Genomic DNA, 16,513 nt, shown 5'->3' on the forward strand with positions numbered 1-16,513 from the left:
GGTCAAATTCCTGTAAATGTCATCATTATTTCCCTCTCATTCATTATGAATAACATAGGCTGCTTCGAAACTCAGGAAGACCTGAGTGATTTTAAGAATATAAATGATTAAAGAAATATTCAGATCAGTATAAGTTATATATACCATTATCTTTGATTTTTAAGATCATTTGTAATTTTCTAACCTTAGAGTTTCATTTAGTTGAGGGTGCTGTATATTTCAAGTGGTCTTGCTGATTTAAAAAGCACTTTTGTTGCTTAATGATCACCAGGAAAAAAATTGTAAAATACTACCTCAAAATTATGTTATCAAGGATCGACTGTGTTATACACCAATCAGATGGATAATTGAGGGGTAAGCAGAAGAAGAAAAGAATGAGTAATTCATTGGTTAAATGAGATTAAGAGAAATAACACAATAGATGTGTATTTATACCTGTATAGTCAGATATCTATATATTCTCGTTCACTTGCACAACAACTGAAAGAGCTACCAAAATGAAAAAGAATCAAAGTATAGACAGAAGACTGAAACTCTTTCTTAGTTTGATGGAAAGTAACAACAAAATTGTATAAATCTGTATGAAATCAAGCTATAAAAATCTGAACTAAAATAATTTTTAATAGTTGAATTAAGAAAGATATGTGGTCTCCAAGATATCAGCTGATTTAAGGCAGCTTCTCATGTTATATAAAATGTTATTGTAACAGTACTTAACAAAAAATGCATTCTTTCATCCTCTGGACTTGTTGTGTCTTGTTTTTTAAAGAAAAAAAGAATCAAACAAACACAGAATCTTTCCTCTTTCAGTTTGAAGCCATTCCCTCCTTGTCCTGTCACTATACGTTCTTGTAAATAGTCTCTCTCCATCTTTCCTGTAGGCTCCCTTTAGGTGCTGGAAGGCTGTATTTAGGTCACCCCAAAACCTTCTCTTTTCCAGGTTGAGCAATCCCAACTCTCTCAGTCTTTCCTCATAGCAGAGGTGCTCCATCCATCTAATTAACTTGGTGACTCCTCTGGACTCGCTCCAACAGCTCCATGTCCTCCCTGTGCTGAGGACCCCAGAGCTGGAGGCAGCACTGCAGGTGGGGTCTCACCAGAGCAGAGCAGAGGGGTAGAATCCCCTCCGTCCCCTGCTGCCCACACTGTTTTGGATGCAGCCCAGGACACGGGAGGGTTCTGGGCACCCAGCACAGGTGGTTGGTACATGTCCAGCCTCTCATCCACCAGAACGCCAGATTTGTCTTTTTATTGACACTTAGCCATAACTTAACACCTTAGCATTTACTCGGTGCTAAATGATACCCCCTTATTAAATGTTACATTTTTAACATCTTATTTAAATAGTGGAAGAAGGGGCTTAGGTTCTCTGTCTCATCCTATCTCTATCTTTTGTGTTTAGACACAATAATATGTCCAAGGTTTGTTTCATCTTGTGTGTAGGTATAGAAAATCATATAGATTTCTGGGTACATGTCAATGTTTAAAGCTTGAGCAACTCTGCATAAACGAAAAAAATCCACCCTCCTTACCTACCTAAATAGGATAAGTGTTTCTGTAGTTGTTTTTATGAAGGAATGGATTGGTACCATTTTTGTACCATCACAGCCTGAGACCAAATTGAACGTACAAGATTCAGTTTTGATTAGGAGTTTTTTGTGAATCCATAATTTATTAGCAAGGACTTTTCATAATATAATATCATAATTCAATTGATTAAACTGTATTAGTTCTTCTGTTTATTTTCCATTTAATCTATAATGTTTGAAATATGTCCAAAGCAATAATTTAGGCAAATATTTAAAAAAATAAAAATTTTAGTGCACAAGCACTTGCCATCATAGACAATAAAAAGTATTTGTTGTACAAGTTGGATAGGCTGCCGTAGGGATGGAATTAGATTTAAGACTAGAAACTTTATCCTCTAAATAGAACAACTGAAAGAGCACAACTGTGAAAGAAAGTTTAGGTGAAACAGTCGAGTTAAAACTGAAATGTAGAAAAAGAAATGAATGAAGAATATACTGTTTTGTATCCAAGCAAAAAGGTACCAACTATTCTCAAAATGATAAAAAAATCGAAAAAGATGATTTTTCAGATCAAAGGAATTAGATGAGAAGAATTCTTGAATATGTAAATGAGTAAACAGAACACCAGGAATCATTTAAAATAAGAGTTTTGCTACAGCTTGTGTTGATATGTGGACTGTGAATACAACTGTTATTTCATACAGATATCTTAAAATAGTTGGGTATTTTTCTCTAGGAAAGAGCAAAGGTGTATAAGTAGAATCATTGTTACAGCATGTATCTGTAGATTTCTCCCCATGAAATTTTTCAGGACAATTTAGGTACATTTATTCGTCATATAAATGCCAAATATATAATTCTTTTTTATAGGACATGTCAGAATGATCTGGTGAAAAAGAATTTTCCCATAAAGAAGTGATTCTTAACAGAAATACTATGATGACAATCAGGCTAAAAATTGCAGATCCAAAGACATACATTGCTTGATGTTATTATTGTTTGTTTAGTTAAAAATTAGCTGCAGGTCACAGAAGTTTATTCTGATGTTTCAAGTTTATTACTGTGGTTCAATTATTCCCTGAAAAATTGATTTTGAGCTCCTTCTTGCAATTACAAAACATTAAGTTCATTGTCTTTTTTTCCTGTCACCACAAGAGGACCTGAATTATTGAAGAACTGAAATCTGAGTCAGCTATTATTAAAATATGCACATATACAGCATAAACAAACAAACAAACAAAAATCAATAGCATTAGTTACTGCATACATACTCTTAAAAATTTTCCCACAACTTTTCCTATCTTCTGATGTTCTTCAGATTCCTTCTTTGCATAAGAGTTTCCATGGAGAATTATGCCTTTGTTATTCAGTACATTTCCATTTATAACACATTGAAAATAAAGGAACTGCAGATTGCACAGTGTAAGAGTTGACAGGAGGGTTGACATTAAACACCCAGTGACAGAGACTTCGAAGCAACAAAGTGTATTAAAATACATACAAAGAAATAATCCATTAAAAAGCTACAGTACATTTTCAAAACATTTCGAAGAGTACAGTATGAGTCTCTAAATGAGGTACCAAAATATAATAATTAAGTAATAGTCCCCTATGGAACCAAATTAAAACAATATAACAAGAAAAGAATTCATATAATTTATCTGCAAAATCATTAATCACCACTGCCATTTTAACTTGTGGTTATGTTTAAAATTCAGCCATCAGTGTAAATGCTAAGATAGATTTTATCTTTATTTTAAACACAGTGTTTTGTAGGACTCCTTGAGCATAGAAGAACATGCCCCAAATTTTCTTTTAACAACCGACATTTGTTTAGTTCCAGTTTGATATTTGTAATGCAGAGCTAGTTCTTCTAGTGCTCTAAGACAGATATATACTCATTTTTTCACAGGCCATTGAATATTTTACTGTGTTCCTCAATATCTTTTCACAAAGATCAGCCTCTGCTCTACATGACAGGCAGGCTGATTGGGACTGAAATAATTTGGAAAGGTTGTACTGAGATGTCAGTTGAATTAGTATATATCTACAAAGAGATCAATAGGGAGGTGATATTTGTCCCCTTTCTCTGCACTTGCTGATGCTTCTTTTCTAGTATCACAGTCACTAAGCTCCTCTTACACATTTACCCTCTCCTGGGAAAATATCTACACTGTCATCTTCAATTAGGACTTAATACTTCACTTGAGCTCGGACTACCTTATACTACTTGATTCTGCAAATAATCCCCAGCTGGATCCTCGCTGTCATTAACATCAATGTGTGGACTTTCAATTTCCACAGGTCTTCCTATTCAAACTCTTTGCTCCATACAGGGCTGAATCCAACCATGCAGTGGTCCATTTTCACTTCTTTTTATTTTTTTCTCAAACTCAGGGTTTTTTTTTGATGTAACATCTATCATAGTTTCCCAGATTAGGAAATGCACTGTGATTAAAAATAAAAAGTTTTAAGGGGACAAAATCTTGAATTCAAACAAATACTCTCCTATTTAAATCACCGTCAGTAATGTAGCTACATCCACTGAGAAATACATCATGATTTGTCTGCTTTAATAATTGTCATGATATTATAGATCTTTCAAATATCCCTCCATCCCACTCCATTCCCACAGATTTTTTCTTCCTGGACTGAGGACTCCTGCTTACTTAACTCATTGTTGTGCACATAGTCCATACCTGTTCATTCTTCTTGCCCTTGCCTGAACCTTTCCGGGTACATTACATTCAGAAAATAAAACTTCAAATAGCATGCAATATGTAATTAGCATGCAGTATGTAATAAGCAAATCAGAGATTCCTGGGCAGTAAGAGAGAAAGCATATACTTACACTATTAATACCTACCCCCATCAGGGTTATTTGAACTAAAATCACAAACTAAAATATTTCTTTATTACTTATTTTACACCAAGAAGAATGAAGAAAAAGATTGTCAGCACTAAATGACTATGAGAACTGATGATATAATGTTTAAGATATCTTCTCTCCCAGAACAGCTATTCCTCTGTGGTAAATTTGAATTTATTACCAAAACACACATAGACATTGCTGGCCATGCTTAGCATATTGTCTCTAGCGTTTCTTTGATATCATTGCTGAAAAGTCTAATTTTTTTACAGAATTTCAGTTCATATATTTGTCAATTAACAACTCCAATATTTTTTAGTATGAAAAACTATCTGCAGCCTCCTCTAAATATGGAGAATTTCTATGGATTTCTTCTTTTCTTTTACATTTTCCATTCTATTGACAGAAAACCGCATACATGTTGTTCCAGTGCCGAAGAGAACAAAGGAACTGTTTGCGGGAATATTATCTTTCAACTGAAAAATAAGTAAAATTGAATTTGCTTTGGAAGTTTTGTTCACTCTGCATGTCAATGCTGTTTTATTTTTTCATCAGTGAACAGAATGAATTCATTGCAGAAACAGATAATCAAATCAATAAAAGTAATCACTATGTAAGAAAACTTGCTGTTTAAAATAGGGTGGTTAAATAGCAGCTTCTGATCTGTAGAGATTAAAATTTCTTTTGTTTACATGTTCATTGTTAAAGCACAGTCTGTAATCATCACAACAGTGCAGAAATATAACTTCTTTGGCATCTAGTCATTAGCACTGGTAAGCACTAATTGGATATTAAGCCAATGTTCATGACAGTGGAACTGCTACAGATTTACAGAACAGATAGGCACAAGCATTTAAGAATTCAATGTGCTACACTGTCTTAAAGTAGTAATTTATTCCTCCTTTTCCAATTTTCCTAATAACTGTTATAAATCAAAACAAAATTCAGATTAAAAAAACAAAACAAAACACCAAAATCAAGTAAGAAGCTCATGGTCTTGATTTAATTTGTAGTGAAGTAGAGTTAAAACAATATCAGCTAAATAAACCCCACTAAATGAAATGTGATTTTTGGTAATGATCTGACAGGAACTTTCAGAACTCTTAAAGGAAAAACAGTAAAAATTAATAAAAATCATAGAAATCTGCTGTTCTAACCTATTTTCTAACTCCACAAGTACATTTAATGTCTGTTCAAGGAATTTAAGTCTTCTCTTGCTATTTGCTCTAACTCTTAGAGTGACTAGATTTTCCTTGTTTCTCAGTTTTATTCAGTAGGCACGTACGTATAAAAAGGTCAACAGCTATGTTAACTAGTCCACTCTACACATCATCTTTCTAACTCTTCTGTTGTTGAGTTCTATCTCAGGCTGTGATGGTAGTGTCCTTGTAATTGAGGAGATTTTCTTGACTAAGAAACTGCAGTTTCACTAATCCTCTTTTTTCAATGGAGAATTATTTTATCAAACAGGTTAACAAAAACCTGACATTATCATCGCAGTTTCAGAGGTTGAAAAAATGAGGTGGAGACTGATTAGTGGTCTGACTAAAAATCATAATAAAATATGACAGAACTCAGGGTGTAATTTATTATGCAGTCATCCACAATAACCACAATAAAAAATACCATTCTTGCTACAGGATTGAACTTCTTTCAGTTAGGTTTTTAATTAAAAAAAACCAAAAGAGAACAGAAGAAACAGAAGAACCAAGAAGAAAATATGTATGAGTTTTGGGAAAGAAAAATTGTGCAGAAAATTGTGATTCATAGAGAATCATAGCATCACAGAATGGTTTGGGTTGGAAGGAATCTTAAAGATCAACCAGTTCCATCTACCTTGTTGCCCTTGATGTCCCTGCCCATGTTTAATTTTATCTTTCCTAACCTGATCCCTACTCCTTGGACAATTTCTCTGTATTCCATCCAGGCTACGGGTCCTTGTTTCCACCCTTTTTAGGCTTCCTTTTTGTGTCTGAGTTTTTCCAGGAGCTCCTTATTCACCCACACAGGTCTTTGCCCAACCTCCTCTTTGCAGGGATGCATCATTTCAGAATTAGTAAGAAGGGATCTTTCAATATTAGCCAATTTTCTTGAATTCCTCTCTCCCCCAGGGCTTTTTCTCCCTACCCCTGAAGAAGCCAAAGTCTGTTCTCTAGAGTTTTCATTTTTTTCTCTAAATTATTAAAAATGCTTTTACATTTTTTTATTCTTCTTAAAAATTAATTATTTGTCAGAGCAGATAAAGTAGCCTTTATTTATTTTCTACTAGAGATTTTCAGTATTTATTTTTTATATGAAGTTCAATACAATATTTTCTTTCTTCAACAGAAAGTCCTATAGTTTTACATCCAGAAACTCTCCATAGAGATTTAAGATTCGAATGAAACAAAAGATACCAGGATTTTTGATTACACTGTTCAGACTACTTCAGAGCACAATGATAAACTTTAGCAGGGGAATTTTGTAAATATTTCAGAACAGATGCTGAAGAGCCAGCTCATTTTACACATGTTAAACGCTACAAAAGCCCATTTTTACAATGTGAAAATGTTACAATGGCCTATTTCAAATTGAATAAAACTATTCAAATAAACCTTTCATCCATGAGATTGTGTATGGCAAGAATTCATTTCATATAATGTACATTAATCTTGCATTCAAAACTCTCTCTCCTATTTGGATCATTTATTTTAAAGGTAGAAGTCTGAACATTTCCTTCTCCAGGGATTTTTTTCCCCCTTTTATACTACTTGGATTACAATTCTAAGCAACCTTTGACTGCCAGTCTACACAGATGAAGGTTAATTTTGAAAGATATAGTGTTATTTTAAATAAACTTTTTCTATATTCTTCAAACATATTCTTCTAGGAGAGATTGGCCTTGCAGATAACAGCCATAATTTTATTTTCTAAAATCCTTGTCTTATAATTAGGGATAAATAAATAAAGGTAGGCTACTCCAATGAACCAGCAATTTGCCTGCTGTAGTTACAGCTGTCTGGGATTCATATTTGTCTGATCTATTCCCACAGGTGGTTTGTCACTGCTTGAGCAGAAACTGGCTCAGAGTAATAAACATGTAGCTGGAATGCTGGTAGGAATTAGGCAAATTCTAATTCAAATCGTCTGGGAGGAACATTTGTAAAGTCAAAGCGTGAGGTAAGAGTAATTCATTTGAACTGCAGAAAACAGCAGAGGAAATTCTGGAAATAGAAGGACTGAGATTTTTCACTGGTATTATTTTTGATTTTTGTTTTTATTTTTCATGAAAATAAACAATCCATATAAGGAACAGAGGATTAGACAATCTTTAGAAATGCGTTATAAACATCTCAGTAGCCAATTCAAGTCAAAATCTTATTTTCTCTTTTTTTTCTTTGTATCTTAATGCAGTAATTAAATTTGTGTGTGTACTAGTGTACATATTTTGTATCCATTCATTCATTGTCCATGTCCATTCATAGTGGAATCAGTGGGTTCCTGTAATGCTTAAAGCCAGAGTAAAAAATATATTTACATTTCGTACTTGTTGACAGGCCTACAATAATCTGGTATAGTTATTTCCTGTACAGTTGTGGAGTTATGTTCATAGAGAGTGTGCTGGAGGCTCCCTCAGGATCCTTGAGAGAGAGTCTGAAACTAAGAGGAAGACTTAATACCTTATGATGGAATCAATTTTAGTTTGTCTCTTCTTGCTGGTAGAAGTAGAGATTCTCCCAGGAGACAAATTACAGCTACTCTGCAGGGTTCAATGTGATTTTCACTGAGCCTATGCATCAGTCTTTAACCAAGTGCTCAGAAATGGTTAAGAAACAAGAGGAATCTAAAGGAATTATTCCTGTGGCATTCTCTATACCTTTCTACAATTGGTTACCTGTCAGCCAAGTAAGGCAGATTCATGTCCAAACCCTTATGTTTAATAACTAGTAACAAAATTATTTCCTTTAAAAATTTACATTCTCTTTTCAATAGGTTTATTTAATTGGGTACAATTAATTGAGGAATATTTCACTGCAAAGAAGTCTTTACGTTATAAGTAGAGAAAAATCCTTTTCCTGTTCACATGCTTCCAGACATTCAAACAGAGCTGTCTTCAGTCAATATTCCACATATTCTCACTGCAATGGTAATAAATCACTCAGGATTAGAATAAGTAGTCTTCTCAGAAAAGCATCTTTTGAAGCAACCAGAAGCCAAAGTATACGACATTCACAAACTGTGCTCTGCAGAGCAGGTGCATATATGAGATTTGAAGACAAAAGGAAATGCCCAAGGAAGCACTTTTCCTGGGACTAGATACTTTTGAGAGTATTAATATGCAACCATAGAAATGTTACCAAACAGGTGTTCATTTGGTTTTGGGGCAGTGCATTTTGTGCTCTGAGCCTGAGAGGCAAAACTGATGCAGAGTCATGAGTGGACAGTGTTGCTCTCAGGAGGCAAAAGAGTTTGTGAGAAGAAGCAGAAGCTCCTGGAGTCTGGGAGGCTGTGCTGGATTTGGCTGAGGTGAAGTTAATTTTTTTCACAGTAGCTGGTGTGAGACTGTGTTTTGGATTTGTGCTGAAAACAGCATGGATAACAAAGGCATGTAGTTGCTGTCACAGAGCAGTGCTTGCACAGAGTCAAGACCTTTTCTGCCCCTCATCTCACCCCACCAGTGAGTGGGGTGGGGGTGCATGAGGAGATAGGAGGGGACACAGCCGGGACAGCTGATCCCAACTGACCAAAGGGATATTCCATACCATATGACATCATGATCAGTATATAAATTTGGGGGAAGAAGAAGGAAGACGGGATGTTCAGAGTGGTGACACTTATCTTCCCAAGCCACCGTCACGTGTGATGGGGTTCTGTTCTCCTGGGGGTGGCTGAACACCTACCTGCCCATGGGAAGTGGTGAATGAATTCCCTGTTTTGCTTTACTCGTGAGCACAGCTTTTGCTTTTCCCATTAAACTGTCTCTATCTCAACCCACGAGTTTTCTCACTTTTACTCTTCTGATCCTCTCCCCCGTCCCACTGGGAAAGGATGAGTGAGTGAGGCTGTGTGGTGCTTAGTTCCCAGCTGCAGCTGAACCATGACAGAGGCTCAGGGATAAAAAAAAATACAAAAAATAAAAATCACATTCATTTTTAGAAGAAAGGCATTAAGTAAGCTGTCTTTCTGTTTTTCATTTAGTTCCATGCAAGGAAATGAATGTTCCAGGTCTTTCTGCAGCAAGGAATGAGCGAAAGGTAGCAGTGAAACTTTTCAAGGAGAAGTAGAGGTATTGCTGCAAAATAAATTAAAATATTGATGTAGCGTGGAAGTGACAGAGAAAGGGAAGAAATACCCAAGACAGTAGTTACAGCTTTACAGTGATATACTGCATTTTGGTAAGACTTCACTGAGCTATCGTTAAGACAGATGTCAAGCATTAGATTGGGCTTTCCAGTCCAATTTGCAGCAGTATAAACCCATGACAGGTTCGTGTTCTCACTGAATATCGGAGTGCATAGAAGATGAAGCTACAATATAGCTGGATTCCTTCTTATCCTTGAGAAAAAAACCCCAAACATATACTTTGTACATACTCAGATGTGACATTTTCCTCCCACTAGAATCAACATATTTTATGTAGTCTTTTCTGCCACCTTGGGTGCTCTCTCTGTTATGTAAACTACCTCTATTTTTTTTTAGTTCCACTGTACTCTGCCATATGCAGCTTTTCTTTTAAATTGTTCCTTTAATCTTACTGTGAGAGATGCACATCAAGACTAGAGTTGTAAAACTGACTAAGCAAGAACAATAGAAATGCTTGTGTTCAATTAAGATGCAGATTCCAGATTGCTGCGTTGCTTGAAAACTGATTTTTCTCTCTTATATTACTACTTCTTATTGAATGGGAAAAATACTATCTTAATTACATTTACAGAACATCTAATTTTAAAAAAGAACAAGCACTTACCGAGGAACAAAATTTAAATGATTTAGAGTTTTTACTCAGTATAAATGCTAGATAGCATTTTCCCCTCTCACATGAGACCTCTTAGCAATTTAAGAAGGACACTCTCTTTAATGCTGAAGGCAGAAATACTTGAAAAAACTCAGAAATTTGAAAATATAATCAGCAGAGGTGTTTGGGGTTAAAGGTGAGATCAAATGCATCAAGTACAGTTATTTAGTCCCTACCTGAGAAGGAGATTCAAGAGTATCTCTTTATCATTCCAGAAAACAAGATACTTGAAGCCCTTCAAACTGAAGAAAATATTTTGTACTGAAGATGGGAAAAACACAGAGATTTGACTCTTAAGTTGTTACATCAAAATTATACAATAGGTGAAGAGTCCAGTCATTTATTTCAACTGTGATACAAAACTTGCACTTCTTCCTTTTTATTCATGCCAATATGTAAGATGAATTATCAGATAGGAGATGAAAGGTTGATAACAAATTTTGTGAGCCTCTTCAGCACCTTCAGGGATTACTTGTGACTTAACCTATTTGATCACATTAGATTTAGGATCACAGATCATAGAAAACTGAATTTGCTGGGACAGATATTTGTATTCGGGATCTTCCTTCCATAATCAGCTTAATGCTGTTTGAACAAGATACCTTTTCTCAGTAACAGAATTCAACCCTTACAACCTTCATGCATCTGTGCACTGACGTGTAGGTTTTGGCATCATCTGCTGTTCCTTCCCCAAAGGCAGAATGAAGTTAAATTGTTTGAGGGGATTTCATTTTTCCTGCAAAGATTATCCCTACAAAGAATAACTCGATTTCAGTAAATCATTAATTGGTGAACTAGAATGCTAAACAAACACAAACAGGATTGTTATATATATGCATGAATGTTGTGTGTATATACAAACACTACAGGAAAAGTATTAATTTACAATAATTTTAATTTGGTACTGAAAGTACAAGTGTATTATTAGACTTCTATACTAAATCCCTTCTGTACATATGAGCAAAGGGATTATGACATTGCAGACTCTTCTTTCTTTACCGCTTTATCAGATCTTTAACTTCATAGAGAAGTGAATGAAAATGCATAATAATTAGCTAAGTCTGTCTTGTGTGTTGAGTACCATGTCCAGCTCTAGAGTCTTCAGTACAGAAGAGTCATGGGCTTGTTAGAGTGGGTCCAGAGGAGGAGCACAAACATGATCAGAGGGATAGAACACTCCTCGTGTCAGGAAGCACTGGGACAGTTGAGGTTGTTAAGCCTGCCAAAGAGAAGGTTCCCAGGAGACCTTCCTGCAGCCTTTCAGTACCTGAGGGGGGCCAGAAGGAAAGATGGGGACAGACTTTATAACAGAGTCTGTCATGACAGGACAAGAGGTAATGACTTCAAACTAGAAGGGGGTAGGTTTAGATTACATTGAAAGAAGAAATTTTTCAATGTGAAAATAGTGAGGTGCTAGAACAGGTTTCCTGGTAAAGCTGGGAATCCCCATCCAGGGAAGTGTTCAAGGCCACACTGGATGGGGTTTTGAGTAATGTGGTCTGTTGGAAGGTGACCCTGCCCAAGGCAGTGAGATTGGAACTAGATGATCTTTAGGTCCCTTCCAATGCAAACTATTCTGTGATTTTGTGATTCTATGATGCAGAAGTTACTGCACAATTCCTTAGCTAAATTTAACAAGAATACCTACAACATCCTATAGAGAAACAGTAAGATTGTAGCTTCTTTTAAAAGTGTTTTACACAAAAGGAAGGTTGGAAACACACAATGAACTGCTAGTCAAAAGATAAAGTGTGACATAACCATGTCTTCTTATGTAAAGAATGGAAAACCTGGGTGTCAGAAGCTCTCTGGCCTTTGTTCCTGCTGCTGCTGCACTGACAGCTGGAAGGTGTTATCACACAAGCTCTGCTTAATCTCTCTAGTTGCTGGAAAGTTAGAGCTGTTACACTTCGAGGATGACGAGCAGGCATCCTTACTGCCATGATACAGAGAATTTCTGACAGGGTGGAACAAATGTGAAACAGGCAGAAGTTTACCTGTTGAACAGCAAGAGAAAACATACACAAGTAAGGATATTTTAAAAGCTTGATACGAATGCACCTCCTTGCCATGAAGCAAAGGTTCTCCTCCTCCATTCTCCAGCATATTCAATTGACTGTAATAATATGGGCACTTTGCAACTTCGCCACAAAATGAGAGTACTCTAATAAATGTAAAAGGCTGTTTATCCTCTCTCATAAACATCAGAATTATCATTAACCATAAGTAAAGCAAATCAAATCAGATTTTAAAAAATGAGCCAGATTTAACTTGGAAACTTTACAGAACAAAAATTACATTATACAAACAATGTATATTGTTCTTAATTTGGAGAAAATGGCTGGAAATCTTAATTAGAAGCAGAGATACTTTTGCTAATTATATTTTAAAGAAGGAAAATATCTATATCTTAAATCAATAGATTCACAGAAGGGGAAAGGGAACTCAAAATTCAGAAATTAAATAAAAATTTTGTTCAGATTAACTTAAATGTATATAATTGAGCCTAGAGAAAGGTGCTTATAATGAATATTGAATATAAGAATTAAATATTTTCACCTTGCTTTTCCTTCTACTTTTACTCTGTGACATGTCTAATATACAATTAATTTAATTAATCAAATCTATTTGGAAAATAACAAAGTATCATTGACATTTTTCTATAAACAATATTTGATTATGCTAGCACATTAAGTCTAGTATAATATTACTAGTGCAACTACATTATATAATCTATTATGTATGAACTATAATAATCTTGCCCTATTTAAAGAAAATAAATGAAAATCTGGCATACTTAAATGAAGAGTGCAGATGTTGAGCTTTTTCATTGTTTATGGTAAGTATCTGAATAATAAACCTCTTGTCTATGCCTTCTCCAAGCTGTGTCTATCAATTTTTCAGTTGAAATTTTTTCCTGGTTGCAGGAGAAAAGTGTTTTGTGAAAGAATTCTTTAAGTAGAGGAGATTAGCCATCATTTCAAATGCATCTACATATCACATTAATCAGAAAGGTAGGTGAACTCAGGTACCACCCATTCTGTTTTTGATTACAGAATCACAGAGGATACCCATAAGGATCATAAAATCCTACTACCTGCTGGACTACCTAGAACTAAACCACATGACTAAGAGTAGACACTCCTTGAACTCTGACAGGCTTCACTTGCTGCCTCTAAAATTGAGCCCTGGGGAACCCCAATAAGTGACTGGCTGCCAGCGTGATGTAAGCCCATCAAAATATATATTTTGACTTCTAGAAGTTAAGGAAAAGGTTAAAAATGAAAGCAAAAGGATTGGTTCCTCATAACATGTACCATAAGGTCTATGCTGCCTTGAATGGTTGAATTCAATGAAGTTATTTCAGTCATGGTAACATAAGGTCTTAGTGAGACCCAAAGAACTCTTCATCCTTATTTCTCAATTTCTTATTTGCCATTTTTTGTCCAGGAGAATCTTCTATACAGATCAAACGTCAGATCCTATTTATCAATTCTCTAATATTTCTGAAGAATTTGTATGACCATGAAATATAGATTTTTGCCTGTCTAAAGAATTTTAGAAAAAAAGAAAAACGTATCCATTTTAGAACAACTAGGATTTGAATGTATGTCTGTGCATACATACAACAAATTTCCATAAGTCAAAATGTCATTTACTTCTGATGGTGCCTAACTAATAAAAATAGTATCACTTCTGCATCTTTTCTCCCCAAGTTAAAGAAAACTGTCTTTTATCAAAAATTATGTTATAATATAGACATTTTAATTATTCAGTGGAGGGAACACACGCTCTGTTTGGATGAAGCAATATATAAACGTATTGATTAACATAAAGTATTGCCATAATACCACTGAACAGTCTAAGATCACAGAATGACAGAATGGGATATGTTGGAAGGGATCCCAGAGAGTCATCTGGTCCAATCATCAATCATCCAATCATCCAATCATGTACAGGATTCTGTCCACACAGTTCTAGAATGTCTCTGGTGAGGGAGACTCTGCAGCCTCTCTGAGAGATCTGTTCCAGTGCTTGGTCACTGCACAGTAAAGTTCTTCCTTATGTTCAGGTGGAAATTCCTGGGCATCAGTTTCTGCCCATTGCCTCTTGTCCTGTTGCTTGACACTACTGAGAAAAGCCTGGTTCCATCCCCTTGGATCCCTCCCTTCAGACAATGACCAGGTCCCCTCTCAGTCATCTCTTCATCATCCAACAGAAATGCTTTATCAAATCAGTCTGAACTAATCCCAGGAGCCAGAGGGTATCACAACATGTATCTTCCTCCCTGCTAGAAATCTAAGCATGTGCACCCTAAGATTAAACAGAAATTCTGGGTTTCCACTTCTATCTTCCAATACAGGATGAAGAGGAACAGGGATAGGAGAGTCCAGCCATCATTTCATGGATATCTTCATCAATTACAAATATACTCAGCTTGTGAACCTGCAATAAAGAATCATATTTAAGCATATGTGCATAAATGCATACGTGGAGAGAGAGAGAGAGAGAATATCTATTCATCACAGCATGTACTAGAGTTGAAATGACACATATATGTCAGTGGATGAATTTATACCAACTTTGACATAAAAGAATGCATATTAATTTACCCATACTGTGCATGTACATACAAACAACATGACATATGTTCAAATTATCTATTGCCTTGGACAACTGGTCTTGGCTTGTGAACTGTGCTTAAAATGGTGTTTTAGGAAAAAGATATCATTAGATCTAGAAATAAGACCTGGATGTTGAAATACTTTGACAGGCCAAAGGAATTACCAAGATCTTCTTTAAATGTACTGAAGCCTAAATCATTTCAAGAGTTACAAAAACTTGTGTCGGTGAAAACTTTGACCATCAGGTGTGGTAAAGACATAGAGAATTAAAAGCTTTATGTTCTAACATCCCCTCCCCTCTGTCTGTAAGTTGTTATACTGATGCTGCATTATGATGCTTTATATTAACAGTGTGAATAATTGTTTGAATAAGGAATTATTTTAAAGCTTAGTATTGTCAACAACTGATTATAAGCCAATCTTAATTACATTCCTTCAGCCCAAATATAATATTTGGATTAGTAAAATAGAAGGATGCATTGTTTGCCTTGAAGATCTAGGAATGGCAGCAATGTCATTTAAGGTAAATTCATTTTCCAAAAATCTTCCAAATTTCATCTCAGTCTCTCTGAGACAGCAGTGTAACCCCTTTGTCATCCTCTCAGCTGTCTTCAGAAAAAAGCTGACTTGCAGCTGCAGTGCACTGATGGCTGTGCACAGTAATCTGCTGCGCAGAAGAAAGCTGAAGACTGTGTGCCTTGAGCCTGGACTTCAGGCAATAAAAAGCCTAAGATCTTGCTGTCAGTTGTGGTTAATATCCCAGGTTGTATACTTTATTCTTCTTTACTTTCTTTTCTTTTATACATGAGATATTAGCTTATAAATAGATGCAGAGGAAGTAAAGTTATCTGCAAAATCAGGTTGAATTGATAAAGAGTTTTCATCTGAAAAAGAAGAAAGAAGGTCAAGTTTTGAGAAGATAATATTTTTTGATTTCATCAAAACAGTTCTCTTTTTTTTTTTTTTTCAGCTCAAACAAATTTTTTTCCTCTTTCAAGAGTTTTTGTCCCTAACATTAAACTGAAAAAAATGCATTGCTTTTCCACTTTTAATGTTAGGAATATCTGTATAGGTAGCAGCTGAAAGAATGACAATACAGCTGAAAGAATGAGATTATACCCCATTTTATGATCTTAGTAGGTTCCTTAGTATGTCAGCCAAACAGTTATTATTTTCTGTAATTTAAGCAATAATTTTATGACACAAAGTGTCAAGGGCACTCTGACACTTGTTTTCTGGTAAATTTTATGGGCATATCAAAGGCAAAACCAAGCAATAGGACAAAAGGCAATGGACAGAAACTGGTGCACAAGAAGTTCCATCTGGATATGAGGAAGAACTGCTTTGCTGTGGGCATGACTATGCACTGAAAAAATAGATAGTTCCTGTTCATAGCAACACATTTTAAAATATTCTACAGAATAAATTTACTGCTAGAGAATGCATTCTTCAGCAAAAGGGAAAGGAGGGGCTCACAGTGACGTCTAGAATGTGA

Source organism: Corapipo altera, unplaced genomic scaffold (genome assembly GCF_003945725.1).
Source record: "Corapipo altera isolate COAL_440 unplaced genomic scaffold, ASM394572v1 58, whole genome shotgun sequence".
In the NCBI taxonomy this organism is placed as follows: Eukaryota; Metazoa; Chordata; class Aves; order Passeriformes; family Pipridae; genus Corapipo; species Corapipo altera.